This window comes from Rhyacophila brunnea, unplaced genomic scaffold (genome assembly GCF_057557595.1).
Source record: "Rhyacophila brunnea isolate RB1 unplaced genomic scaffold, BYU_Rbru_1.0 scaffold_7, whole genome shotgun sequence".
Classification (NCBI taxonomy): domain Eukaryota; kingdom Metazoa; phylum Arthropoda; class Insecta; order Trichoptera; family Rhyacophilidae; genus Rhyacophila; species Rhyacophila brunnea.
In genome coordinates, this window is record NW_028233339.1 from 12,930,281 (window position 1) to 12,945,760 (window position 15,480).

The window sequence follows — 15,480 nt, forward strand, 5'->3', positions numbered from 1 at the left end:
AAGTTGCTTTGTATTTTTAGCGGATTATATATTATAAACAAAATAACAAACTAATAAAGACAATATACCTAGACAATTTTGATTGTCTAAGCCTAACGGAAGCTACCGCAGTAGTAAGTAATGCCGTGTGCCACTTTAATTTATATTGAATTATTATTTGATTTGGTTTTAAACCAAAGATGCGAAAGAAAAAAAATCTTAATAATCCTACTGAAGATGAAAAGGAGCAAATCTAGTTTCAATATTGGGACCATACCTAAATAAGATTTCATATAAATAAAAAGGATTTAGAGTTATAAACATTTATATTTTTATAAAAATCGATGTTTTTTAAATAAATATAAAAAATATTAAAACAATGAATTAGTCAAAAATCTGTATGAGAAAAAATTGAAAACTTAATAAAGTAAATTTTAATAATAAATATGATCATACAATATAATGTAATAATAACGTAACTGTGGACATAAATATGTAACAAATTCAGATTTTTTTTTACAATTGTAAGTTTATCTTTGACTTTAAAAAAATATTTTTCTTTTTAATGTGGTTAGATACATATTTATTATATTAATAAATAAATTGTAAATTATCAAAAAAATGTCTCAAATTGGAAGCTTCGTATTTTTCCCTAGGTGCCTCTGTTGGTATGCACGATTATATCATTATTTACGTGTACATATTTAAATAATTATAAAATTTTAATATAAACAATAATATTAAGTACATATATATATATTTAAAAGAACCAATAATTCATGAACGTCTATTTATTTTCGAATATTTTATTTGATTGTGTGGCGCCCGGTTGTCCCAGCGCTGAATCGTCCTAGACCCGTTTTTTCAACTTATCTAGTGTAGTCCTTCTTTGATTGGTAAGCAGATGCGAGCTTTGAATATTGAGTTAAGTATATATGCTTCCTTAGGAAGTGTTAAGTTGATAAAACAAATGGTTTTTTGGCGGAATTAAACGTAATTTGACGGCCTATCTGCGAAACACGTAATGTTGCCTAATGCCATTACCGCTACAGAATGCGGGGCGTGAAAAATTTCACACAGAATTCCTATCCGGGGAAAATAAAATTGAGAAAGGATAATTAAATCAGTCAATCCTGCGGTCAGACCGCGGTCTCGGCCATTTTCAGATACTGAAACAGATTTCGGAATATAAATAATTATGTAATTTATTCTCGACGAGCTGCGCATACAATTAAAGCAGTGACGGGAAAATAAACACCTCAAGGCTCGAAAGATAACACTCAAAATTTTCTGGACGTGGCTTTAGGTGGCTTATAATTAAATAAACAGATTTTCATAGTGCTTAGCTATTTTTTCTGTGTGACTTTACGAGGCTTTCAAGGGCTTTCAAAGCCCAACATAAATTAACTATTTCTTTTATTCAACGAATAATTCACGAGATTTTAAGAATGTACCATTCTAATTATTGAAAATACATAATTTTGAAAACACTCATGAGAAAATATAGGCAATAGAAAAAAATATTTTTTTGAAAAAAGTAAAAAACCCAGCAGGAATCGAGCCTGCGTCTCTTGGGTATCGCTCCCTGTGCATTACCACTATGCTACGACTGCCTCGCTTAATTGTGACAAATTTTAACTATTAATCGCAATTAAGCATAGTCGTAGCATAGTGGCAATGCATAGGGCGCGATACCCAAGAGACGCAGGTTCGATTCCTGCCGGGTGTCTTACCTTTTTCAAAAAAAAAAGATTTTTTCTATTGGCTATATTTTCTCATGAGTGTTTTCAAAATGATGTATGTCCAATATATATGTTATAATATAAAACTTATTAAACATCCTATAGGTACTTATTATTAACGAATTTTTTTATTGGCAGAACATACCTACTCTTTGAAAATTCATAATGTGAAATGTCACGCGAAAATGTGTGTGGAAATTTGCAACGCTGAAATCAGGCGGTCTGCCTCAACCTAACCACCGGCCTAATTAGGTACTGGAAAAAAAATATCACTACTAGTGCAGATTCAAACCAGACTATTTGTATTATAAATAAGCTCGTATTCCATGCATGATATATTCGTGATAATTCTGTATTATATGATTATTATTTACATTATTAATATTTTTTTTTTTTTGTATTAACTAGCACAGAGTGACTTGAAGTGTTCACTTGAAGCTTTCGAGATGTGGCTGTATAGACGCATTCTTAAAATTCCTTGGACTGACCGGGTGACAAATGTTGAAGTTCTCAATCGAATGGGGAAGAACCGAGAAGTTCTACGTAGTACCAAAACCAGGAAACTACAGTACCTCGGCCATATTATGAGAGGACAAAAATACAGCATTCCCCAACTTGTCATTCAAGGAAAGATCAATGGGAAGCGTAGCAGAGGACGGCGCCGCATTTCATGGCTTAAGAACCTCCGTGATTGGTACGAGTGCAGCTCCACTGAACAGTTCCGGGTAGCAGACGACAAAGATAAGATCGCCTTGATGGTGGCCGATCTCCGCTATGGCACAATAAGAAGAAGCATAGTGTGATTAAAAAATGATTTGATTCTTTATTGTGTTCATAAAACGGAATGGTTTTTGGGCATCTCATGTGGAGGAATTTTTATGGAGTTCTTTTGAAACGTGACATTGACAATCGATTAACCTATTTGACCTTTACTTTGGATCCAAGCAAATGTCGACAAAAACGTGTGAATTTTTCAGACGCAGGAGTCGTCCTCGTGATTCACGGATTAAGAGGCGGGTGGTCGACCATTATTACATTACGGACGCATTTAAATGACAACTGTTATAAAATGCCAAGATAATTTTTATAAAATATGTTTTATCATTTATTTTGTAAAGAGTTTGTTCATTATGCCTTTTAATGGTTTGAATTATAATTAATTATAAAGTGTAATGTATGGCAGAAAAGATGTATGTATAAATAGCTACTTTTATCACGATGACTGGAAAAAAAACAATTTTGTCATAACATTTTACGAATAAATTCCGCAGCATTTTAAGGCGTAATCTAAAAAATAAACGAAATAATATTTACGCAAGTAATGTTCGTGTGGCTCGATATCCGATTATTGATACAAAAAAGTTAAGTAGTTAATCATTACAACGCTTTTCTTAGCTCGTATTATTAGTTGTCTGGTGGTTCTTTGTCCGGTACAAATCTTGTAATCGATTTTTAACTAACTTCCCGACTAGCCAGACATTTGAAACTTTTAGAATATATCAGAACACGATGCCATTTTAATACTTTTAGCCATTGAATTCATTTTCAGTTAATTCTGTTTTGTATGAAAAGTTATTTCGACACCATTATTGGTTGCTATAGGTCTGGGGTCCTAGCAACTAAATTATTAATATATACGAGCGTTACTATGGAAATCAATATGACATGTCAAGTACATTTTTTTTTGATCGTTTAAGCTAGTCAAGTCAAGTTTATATGGTTCAACAGAAAATTTAAAAACGTTGTAAGTATATAAAAGTTCTTTTTATCTTGTAATTTATTTTAAGTTTAGATCAATAAAATATATTAATTATTGTATAATTAAACTTATTTGATTGATCACCGTATACTTTATTACTGAATTATTATATCATCATCGTTTTGTGAAAATAATGTACCTGTATATATTAGGATATTATTATCTATATGTAGGTAGGTAGAATGGTGTCAACACAAATATAGACCCTCCAAACCAACCCGCCCGCACCACACTCGGTCTTAATTAATCGTATCACGAGGCCCTACATTTGATGTGTAGCATCAGGAGTTTTTACGCCTGGAAATGTCTCAGGAATAGATGCCCAAGACTGAGGTCGCCACGCTCTCAAGTGAGCTTTGACTGAGTTTACTGAAAACATACATTAATAAAAAGTGCCATGGGAGAGAAAGACACAGATGAATGAATTTAATGAAGTATAAGATACAAAAAACGAAGCTTAAACAATTCGGCCAAAGAAAACTACGTGAAGAGATCTTCACGTCCGCAATAAGACGCCGCATTTTTTTGATGCAATAGAATGGTGTCAGATTCTTCTGGCAGTGTAGAAGTCTAATTAATGTGTTGGTATCGTACTTTCAAATGACACTAACACTCATCCAAAGTGATTTCGCCGTGGCTGCAATGTCAGAAGAATTTTTACATCCAATAACTAATATAAAAAAATGACAAGACTACTGGTGGGTGTTTGGAAATGTTATTAAATAAATATAATTAATTATAATAGCCAAATGTATCTGTATTCTGTAAGTAATATTTGTCATCATCGGAAGTGCGACATCCTCAAGTAAATTTTGGCATCCGCACACCCTATCCACCTGAATCCATCTAAGACCTTCTATAGTCAGGCCGCGGCACGCAGTTGTGAATTTCTATCGTAGTGCTAGTTACTGCTACAATTCGAATATAATCTAATAGTTTGTAGGAAATGGTGATTATTAAATATTGAAAAAAAATAGTAATAATAGGTTCGTTAATTAATATTAACGAAATATTTTTTTATTGGCACTATAATCCTGTTTGGAAACAATTTTATTTTCCTAGAAATAGATATTAGCCACTTAATAAATCTATTAAGTTCAGGTTATAAAAACAATATGTGAATTTTTCAGACCTGGGATTTGAACCCGAGATCCACAAATTTATAAGCCGATACGTTACTGCTCAGCCATCAGTTAGTTAGAGTTTGAAGTTCCATTGTAATATTATTACCGTGTTGCGGTTTGCTATGCGGCATATCGTCCGTAATTTTCTACAAACACGTATCTCAAAAAACAAAACTTTTCAGAAGAGGCAAATAACAACTTTATTCTCTCAGTTTTTAATTTAGAAATAATTTTTCTTCTATGATATATTCATTTATATAGTTACACATATTTTCATGAAAGAAATGTTATGTTTCTTCAATTTATCGCACTATACTTTCGACCTATCAGTCATATTGTCGAAGATACGAGAATGCGTTGCAACTTTACTGTGAATATTACTGCAGTAAACACGTATCTTGACTTACGAGAAAGAGCTTCAGTATAATCATCTGTCGGAGTTCAGTATTTTGTATACTTACAAACACGTAACCCAAGATACGAGTTTTTAATATTTATAAAAGTCTTTTATTGTGATACGAGTTTTTGTAATTGCTTAAATCTATTATGTTATAAAGTATGTTTTGAGATATTTGTTGATGGAATATGTGCGTATTCAAATTCTAAATTCATTACACCAAACAACTCAAAACAGACAAAAATTGAGATACGTGTTTTTAGAAAATTACGGACGATACGAGGCAGTCGCTTCGTCAGAAAGTATGAAAGTATGAAAGACAGAGTCTAAAAAACAAAAAGCACCGCATCAAATGTAAAACAAACTAGATACTTACCACTCAATAGTGATTTATCCCATAACTGATTTTTTTTACAAAAGACTTCCAAACCTATTAGGAACGCGTACCTAAAATCACATAACTAAAACGAAAAATGCACCCTAAAATCATTAGACGGTTAACTTATTGTAACAATTAACTCCCTCAATACATAGATATGATAAACTACCGTCGATAGCCGCCAATAGCAGCCTTGTGTATAGAATAGACCTACAAGTATCGATATGATGACGCAAACCATTGGTGTGTCGTATTGTTCCTTCGTTTTGAGGAGTGTGCCGTTAAAAGATCAATGGCATCCCTCCAGTCCACAAAACTTTCAGATGCTAGGAAAAGATAAAGAAACCGATCCAGAATATCCTGTAGTACCATTCTCCAGTTATCGTGATACTCAGTCACGAAGGTGACAATAAAGAAAAAGAATGTATAAAAAAATCTCCCCGGCGGGGAATCGAACCCCGGTCTCCCGCGTGACAGGCGGGGATACTTACCACTATACTACCGAGGAATATATTTATCGTGACATAATAAAGTTTCTCCAAAAGTGTTTATATTAAGTTTACTTATTACTATTATTAACTTTTTTTTTCACTTTTACAAAACATAATACATATTTTTATTATATTGATTAAATAAGTTGATGCAAAAAAACAGTCACATACCTACCGATTATATTAGAATTAAGAATAATATAGAGAATTGATAATTTATAATTATATAGAGAAATAGTAATAATAATAAATTAGTAAAAAAAATTAAGTGAGATTTTTTTTAATGTGAACAAGTTACCGCATTGCATTTGAAGTTAACCAACAACTAGCACTACCATCAGACATCGCAATTTAGTGCCGCGACCTGACTTTAGACGACCATGAATCCTATAATTCTATGGTAGGTATTTTACTGTTCAATAATCCAGATATACAGTACTCATTTATATCTATAGTCTATCTATAGCCAGTTACTGTAGCCAGCTAAGTTTTCTGGCCTCTTATTCTGCATCATATTATTTGCTTAGTCGATAATAATTTCTCTTTGCTGTTAATTATCATTTATATACGGTGCATATTATGAATTTATTTAATAGACCGTAGATCTCAGCAATGTATATTCTACTAAAATATTTTTGCACTTCCTGATTGGACAAGAGATTGGAGAGTTTTATTTTTCAAAAATTTTGTGTTCGATTGATATTCATTTGAAAAAATTAATATCCAGGCTTTTGAGGCATAACGCCAGTGGGACACTTGTTCGTGCGCCGCAGTACGTGAAACATGAGTTCGTATAACATTTTATCAAATGACGAGTTCATCGTTGAACATTTCTCCATGGAATACATTTGTACCTATCATACAAAATGCGGCGATAGTTTGCAAATAGTACTGTTCCAATTAGATTAACCCTAACCAAACCCAACCAAACCTAACATAGTAAAGACATCTCATAAAATTCGCCACATGTTATAGCATGCGAACAAATATACTCCACGGTGAAATGTTCAACGAAGAACTCGTCATTTGATTAAATGTTACACGAACTCATGTTTCACGTACTGCGGCGCACGAATAAGTGTCCTGCGGTAAACTGTTTACTTGCAAATTTCCGGACTTGTTTACTTGCAAACTAAAGAATATTTTATTCAATTGCATGCTTTATTATCAAAAATCCATTTTACATTACTCTAATTATTTAGTAAATACGAGAAGAGATTGATTACTGTAATAAATCAACATCATAATATTCTGATAACAGAAGATATTGGTTGCAATCTATTAATTAAATGTATACTAAATGAGTATTTGTTTTATTACCCAATATTTATTTAGGGCAATTTATTATCGATTATAATTCCATATTAAACATAATATTGTAATACATTTAATGTCAAGTTTTTTTGCTGCATAGCGTGAAAAGAGACAGGTGTGTAGCGATGATGGGTTCGAATTCCTTCGTCTAGATTCTTGTATTTTAATTTTGGGCTGATGTGTATCTGAATCCAATGTATGTATATATATACATATACGCACATTTGTCGCAATTATATATTGTACCTAATACCTATAGCATTGTGGTCTATATGCATGTGCGCGAATCCCGACAGACGCAGGTTCGATTCTTGCCGGGTGTCGTATTTTTTTCAAAAAAGGGTTTTTTATTGGCTACTTATTTTCTCGAAAGTGTTTTCAAAATTATGTATGTTCAATAAAAAGAATGTTACATTCTTAAATCTTCGTTATTAAACGTTATTAAACTTCATTATGCATAATCATATAAATTTTCTTGTATCGGAAATCGTAATAATTGTGGATCTGACATGACAAGTGGTGCAAGATGTGAGATTGGACTAATGAAAATGACATGACCTTGTGCTTGTCCTATGCTTTGATGTTGGAGCGTGATAGGAGAAAGTAAGTATGTTACTTAAAGAGGAATGCATTAGGTATAAGAGACAGATAATCTACTGAAAACTTGAGTATTCTTATCAATTAAATTTAGATAAATAACATGTATATTCTAGTCAAACTTTCGGTGAAAAATAATAATTAGAAATGCTTTTTTTAATCTACACAATTGAGGACTCTACAAACAAAAACGGCAGTTTTCATTTTCAAAAATTGTTGGAAAGTCAATAATATATGTCTCATTCTTTTCTTATATAGGGCGGCACAATAAGAACTTAAATTTTAAATTTGCCGCCATTTTTCAGCTGTCAAATGTTTAATATTTATAATGAACATACGTAATCTACATAACCTATAAATTAATTATGCAGAAGTACACGATTGCAGAACGCTTAGAAATTATTAAAATTTATTATAAATATGGTGAAAACGTCAGCTTCGGAAAATACGCGCTGTTAAATCATGTGAGAAATTCAATGAAAGTGGTTATGTTCAAAACAAGCAAACAGTAATTCGGCATCGTTCGGCAAGTTAGGTCAAGGAGAAATATTGATGCTGTAAGAGACTGTGTTGCAAATGAACTAAGCACTTCGACTAGACATCGTTCGCAACAATTATTAAACATTTCTAGACGTTTGTTACCTACAACAAATTTTGCAAAAAGATTTTGTTTAAAATTCAATTGATTCAAGAAATAAAGCCTGCTGATCATCAACTGCGCCGTAGTTTGTGAATTCGTAATTGGGACGCATTGAAGTAGATGAGGATTAAAAAAAATCTTTTTCAGCGACGAAGCGCATTTCCACTTGAATGGCTGTATAAGCACGCAAAATTGCCGAATATGGGCAATTCAAAAAGTGCCGATTCATCCAAAACATGTCACTGTTTGATGTGGAGGGCTTATTGTATCATATATTTTTGAATATGAGCATGGTCAAACAATTTCGGTCAATGAAAATCGCTATCGTGACATGATTCAAACTTCCAGCAGCAGCAGCAGTGATTCCAGCAGGATGGGTGGTCTACTTGTCATACTGTCATACAAAACAATATCTTAATTGCAGGAAAAGATTTAAAATTTCACTCTTTGATGCGCCACCCTAAGTTTAATTTCTGAAAAAAATATTTTAAAATGGTATATAGTTAGTATATAAGGAAAATTGAAGAAAACATTTTCTTGATTTACCAACAATTTACGAAAATGGAAACTGCCGTATTTGTTTGTAGAATTCTCAATTAAATAACACTACCTAACAGTGGCGAGGGGTGGAGGTAGGCTGTTAAGATGCGACATAAATAGTGCACACTAAACTTTGTCAATACCTAATACTTATTTGTTTTCATTGAACTAAGAAGACAATTTGCAAATTTCAATTAAACCCTGTCGAGACCAAAAACATAATAGATAAGGTATGCTATGGGCGATCCGACCAAAATAGTACATACTTATTTGTTTTTTTGTTGAATTAAGAATACGTATTACATAATATGGTGTTGATTAGTTTTTTTAATTCATTTAGGCCTGCCTAAACTATACCATAATCGATAAAAAAATATTCTTCTATTTATAAAATATATAAAATTATGTGTGGTGTAATGACATAATTTTAGATATTTTATAGATAAACGAATACTTTTTGACTATTATCTACCATTGCTTCGATTAGGCAGCGTTTAATTGAATTTTAAAAACTAACACACAATGAAAACAAATACGTTTGACTGATAAAGTTTAGTTTCTGTCGGATCTGAACAACCTACCTCCATCTTTCGCCATTGTTACCTAACCAGTGTATGTTTATGAATTTAACTGGTCTGGAGTAGATAAAAAATAGTTTGATTAAGGAAGCAATTTGTCAAAAATAATTTTTGATAACTTTGATTTAATTGGATGTATTCTAACTCTATGTCTCAAGTATCTATTGTATTTATTCGTAAGGCTTTCCTGGTTTGGTACTACATACGTATATATTATTAATTATTAGCTGATAACGCTCATGATAACGCGTATATTCTTTGGTATTCCAGACACAACGTTTTGAATACTAAACTAAATCTGAAGGGCGATTTAGTGTTAATTGTTAAATTTGCACCTACGTCACCAGATAAAAGTATGGAAAAAACTACCAAATGTATTTTTATCATCATCATCGTCATTGTGGATTTTATTAGATGTAATTAAGGATTGCAATACCGAATGAAAATGTCAATACCGGTGTTTCGGTATTTCTTATTGAATACCGGTATTTCTTAAACATCAAAAATAAAAGAAGTAGGTGCTTATAAATAAATATAGGTATTAAAATCTTTTTAAAATAATATTTTATAGCAAAAACCTGCATACCTACATTTATTATGTTGACAATTACAAAATATGTATTGATCATAATTGTAGAACTAGTGATTTTTTACAAATAATTTAAATATATTGAATGCAAATAAGTCCGGTTGCAGGAAAAGTTTCTTAAATTTAACGCTCAATAATTATAGAATAATTGAACATTTTCGTCACGGACGTTTTATATTTCGAAATAATATTATGATAATTCATCGCGACAATTAGGTTAGGTTAGAAATAATATAACTATTTGAAATTTGTTTTATTATTTTTTCACCTCTGTTGGATTCACTCAATATATTTGCATTTTAGCAGCACATAATTTATAATTCATTTTCAAAAACGTAAACGAGTGTGCTTTCTTAATACCGAAAGTTCCTGTATTGTGAATTTTTAAAACCGGTATTTCGGTATTGATAAATGCTGGAATACTGGTATTGAAATCCCTAGATGTAATAGTGTCGATAGTATATTGGTACCATACTGTACTGGCATCTGACTACCTTACTTGACTATTAATGTCTAGCAAATATTACCAGGTGGTTTCGATACTTGGCTGATACGTTTTCTACCAGTCTGCCTTTCTCGCATACATTTACGAATATGCTCTGTCTTATTGTCTATATTCTGGTGTTTCAGACTCAATTATTTGTCTGCAAGCTGCTTCATTAGCCTGGCGCAATGACTTTTCCGAGCACACCATCGCTGAACCCGTTCATTTGTCAAGCGGCAACGTTTAACTGATGATTCTTTCTCATCCATAATAATATTATGTATATTTTTAATTGATTGTGTATGTTCTAATGTTACAGAAGGTTACAGCACCATATCTCTTAAATCTCTTGGATAACACACTAATTTCTCGACATTTTAATCACTAAATATGCTATTACCACACTGTAAGAATTAGCTGTCAAACTTTTATGAGAATATCATTTGTTTTTTTTTTGTTTTTATGATTTTTCGAATTTGGAATTTGGAGCGTTATGTTGAATAAGTCTTTTTATATTGTGTTATAGTATAGACAATCCAAGATAAATATATAGTTATAAGAAAATGCATTATAATTAGACATCTAGGTACCCGTATTTATGTATATTGTTTGCTATTTCTTTAAACATATCAACTGTAGAAAGGAAAAAGGACGTAATCCACACAAATCAAATTTTACAGGAGGCACAGAAACGTTTTTGTTATGGTTTTCGGACAAGTTAAAATACAAAAAAGACAAAACCTTAAAGTACATGATAATTAATTTATAATTTGGTTTTTATATTCATAATCTGATATCAATTATTAGGATAATTAAAAAAAACGAAAAAATATTATGGTTAAGTCGTTTTTATCACTTCACTTCTTTCTTTTTCTTCAATTGATAGCTAAATTTAGATAATAAATTGGCGTTTGCAGCTTACATCCTTTGGACATGGCGTGTATTTAGTTGTGTACAACGTCATTATCCAATAAAACTTATTTTGAAATAACTGAGGGTTACGTCCTTTTTCCACTCTACAGTCGATATACTTAATTTTTATTAATTAAAGTAAACCATCATTATTCGCTTTTAAACAAAATTATATTATAAGCACATACACATATAGGCATAGAGAAGCTGTTAGTCATTCATCAAATCCATTAGGCCTTTATTCTACATCAACATAAATTGAATAAAAAAAAATCATTATAACATGAGATCAAATCCGCACCCACATCATCAAAGACGGGTGTTTAAGAAACTACGCTACTGGTAGGCAAAATTTACAAAATACATATTTTCGTAGTATAATTAAATTTGATGTTTTCCAACCATAGTATTAATTACACCTGTGTCAAATTTGTGTAAACAGTTCATTTTACCCCTCTTACAATACAGGTTGACATTTTTCGAAAGAAACTGGAGAATGTTCACTTAATTACAAAGTTAATTGAAATAAATTACACAGAGTATGAAGGGTGAACTGATTTACTTGCACCATATCGTATTTCATACAGATTACATCAGTATAAATGTGCTGTGTTTGCATAAAAAATGCGAATGCATTAAAAATTTGCACGGGTGTATTAGCTTCCGCCACATTTATGAATACTTAATTAATTCATTGCAAGTATGTATTTTGCGGCGTGGACATTGTTTTCCCCTAGAATTTTCTAATACCTTTATTATTAAAATGTATGGTTGTGCAATTCAATTTGACACATTTTGAATAATACTACATTTAAAATTCAACATGATATTATACGTATTATAATATTTTCATTTTATCATAGTTAAGCTTTACAATCAAACCGCATTTGATTTCTTTATAAAAACATCTCGAAATCGAAAATCGTTAAATTCCGGGATTTCAGGGATTAATTTTTGTACGGTTATTATAGAAATTAGTATATTTTTATTAAAACAATAAATATAACAAAAATTTCTGATTTAAAAAATATATACTTACTTGGAAAAATATAAAATTGCGATGAAACTCTTTATATACATATTTACTGCAAACAATACAATTTTTCATATAACTTTAAGATTTTAACAGTCGGGTTATTTTAATTAGTACATGTTTTGTCTCTATTTGTGAATTTTATTAAGCATTTTTCATTATAATAATATTTATCATCATATTTTTTTGTTAATTTTATATTAATTAAAGTAAAATTACCAAAAATACATTGCTTCTAAACCAAAATAATGGAGTTCTACTACGTAAATGCCAGTTAAATTAATATATCATAAATTTCAAACGAAGAATGTGACTAAAATCTTGTGAATAATAAATTTGTTGAATAAAAAAAGAGATAGTTTTCCCGCTTCAAGATTGTGTTTTTTTGTCGCTACGACAGATTCATTATAATAATTATTATTAAATACAATATAAAACAATAATATGTATGTAGTACTTAATAATTTAATAATAATTAGGCCTAGTTTCGTCCGCTTCACTGAAACATTGTCAACTGTATTTTATTTTATTTTGTACAATATTTTCCCACCAAAAATATACAGTTAACACTATTAAAAAAATATTATTTCATGTAGGTATATTATGAAGAAAATTTTATTCTAGGGTACAAAAATCATTTGTTACATTGAAGTCCTCAGAAGTAATTTTAGTATTTTTTCTACAAGGAATGGGCATTAACCTTCGCTCCCTTTTGTTCCCAATCCTCCCTAAACCTTCATGGCCTCTTACTTTATGATATTACCATATACGAATTTTATCTAGCCATGGGATTTCAATCCGCGGGTTTAGGGGTAATCACAATACGATGTAGTTCACTAATTAAATAAATTAATTACCATATATGGTATGTAATTTATATTTATTTTGTATTACCAATTAATACACGATGAAGAAGGGTTTAATTCTTTTCATTGAAAAATACAGTTTTCCAGTTGAAAACGAGTGTTTATTTATCTAGAAATATGTATTTTTTATGAACGTAAAAATATAGCATGAACATACGTTAGAAAATGCATGTCCTTCTCTCTTATCATATGATATAATACCATTTTGATTAAATTCATTTTCCTACAGTCCTGATAGATATATAGCTTTTTGGAGTGGGTAGTGATCAGCTAAAATCTAATTATTCCGGCAAATTTGCTAAACAGTACTGACAAGTTTGAGTACATCCATCCCATTACTGGCAACACAGATTAGTTTGTAGTTGGCAAATACTGCTTCAATTAGTAAAACCAGTGGCATTAATTTCGCACGGCATGCCATTTAATTAATGGGAGTAGTTTTACAGTGACCTGAATACTGTGTCTTTTTGCATTTAGTGACCGTCGGGCTTTGCAAAGGGATATAAATATTTTTTAATAATACACGCTAATGATGTTTAAAGCACATTTTCCAATCAAAAGTATTGTGTTTTAAGAGTTTTAAGTGTCTAAAAATATGCTTAAAATATCGTGCAAAGACAATTAAAAATAAATAAAAATGATATTAAAGCAAGTAAAAAAGCAGCTGGAACTATAATTATTATTACACAATATATAGCGCAGGAAGCTGGATTCTTTTGGACGCATGCTGCGTGATGTAAAATACATTCTCCTGTAAGTAAATTAATGGGAGAACTAAACGAGGTTCAGGTAAAAGATAAAGATCATAGCTGAAGAACTTCATAAGAGCCCAGCGTCGCTGTTTCGCGACTTGATGATTGGCGATCTTTATTCACTTGACAATGAAGTAGATGTACATATATAATTTATTCATTTCGAATGTAAAGTTATCAAGTGATTCAATATTGCAAATGCGAGTGTACTAATTAAAACGGTCGCATTAATTCATTGAAATAAGATTAACGGCATTCCGGAAAGCCGCTTGTTTGGTTTATTTCCGAAGGCTTAAAATTTATACGGAAAACAAATTAATCCGGCGCGTTTAGAGCAACATAAAACCGTCGCACCGACGAAACAATGAAGTCCATTACTCACCGCGGAAAGGGCGGGCTAATATTTATTACCAGTGCTATAACATTATGCTATAAAACCTATAAACTTACGTTCCGACGTGGAGTGAGGCAGCGTACCGGCTCGCCGCCGTGCGTGCAGATCGCCTTCCACTGACAGGCGTCGCGGCGGAGACGTCTAAATGGCTTTCATTTCACGTCGACCGCGAAGCATCAAATCAACACATCGATGAGGGCAAATAAATTCTGTCTTTCTAGGCCAGACTTGCTCATTTAAATATATGGCTCGCACACGCAATGTTTTTACATACGCTGATTCAAATCGCGTATAATGTTGAGCTTAATCACTGTCACACAGCAGCGTAAATATTTGGCACGTGCTTACACTTTTAATAGGATCGACTTGTTTTTTTTTCACGCATATCATTAAAATCTTCCCAGCACAAAATCTGTCTCTCAACTTAAGCGATTTGTAAAAAGCGTTCAAATGTCTATTAATTTACAGAGTAACTTTTTTGTTGTTGTATAAAACAGTAAGTGGAAATAATTCTTGTGAACTTTATACACTTTTTACTTTTAAGTATATTTCACAGTCATAAATTCGGAGCTTTAAGATTATGATTTAATGAGCTTAGCGGAGATTTAATCGGGCGCTTAAAGTTTCTTTTCACCGCATGTTAGTTCGTAGCGAAAGCACGCTGGGAAAGTTTAAAATGGGCGCGAGGAAAAGGACGTCTGTTCCGGCCGGCGACAGCGAGAGTACTGATGGCCACTTGTTCGGCGGCGGCGTATATATGCATGATCCCCGAGATCCCCGCCCTGGAAACGGCCGGCGCCCCGCCCGCCCACATCGCATCGCCCGTGGGCGGCCTGCTTTGCCGCCCTCAGATGGCAGAGCTTTCGCTCCGCAGGTGAGTCGGCCATGTGCGAACCACGCTTGGTCGAAT

General features: G+C 32.0%; 1 protein-coding gene and 1 non-coding gene across 2 annotated transcripts in view; both read right to left on the minus strand.

Annotated features, from left to right (window-relative positions):
• The window catches only part of AstC-R2 (Allatostatin C receptor 2), a 109,148-nt gene extending 93,885 nt beyond the window's left edge, over nucleotides 1–15,263 (minus strand). Inside the window, exon 1 of the mRNA XM_085958414.1 lies at nucleotides 14,627–15,263. The gene's annotated coding sequence lies outside the window, so the exon portion shown is untranslated. The remainder of the gene's footprint in view (nucleotides 1–14,626) is intronic.
• On the minus strand, nucleotides 5,817–5,888 carry TRNAD-GUC (transfer RNA aspartic acid (anticodon GUC)). Its single transcript has one exon. It is a non-coding gene; the product is annotated as a tRNA-Asp (tRNA).
• Nucleotides 15,264–15,480: the final 217 nt, after the last annotated feature.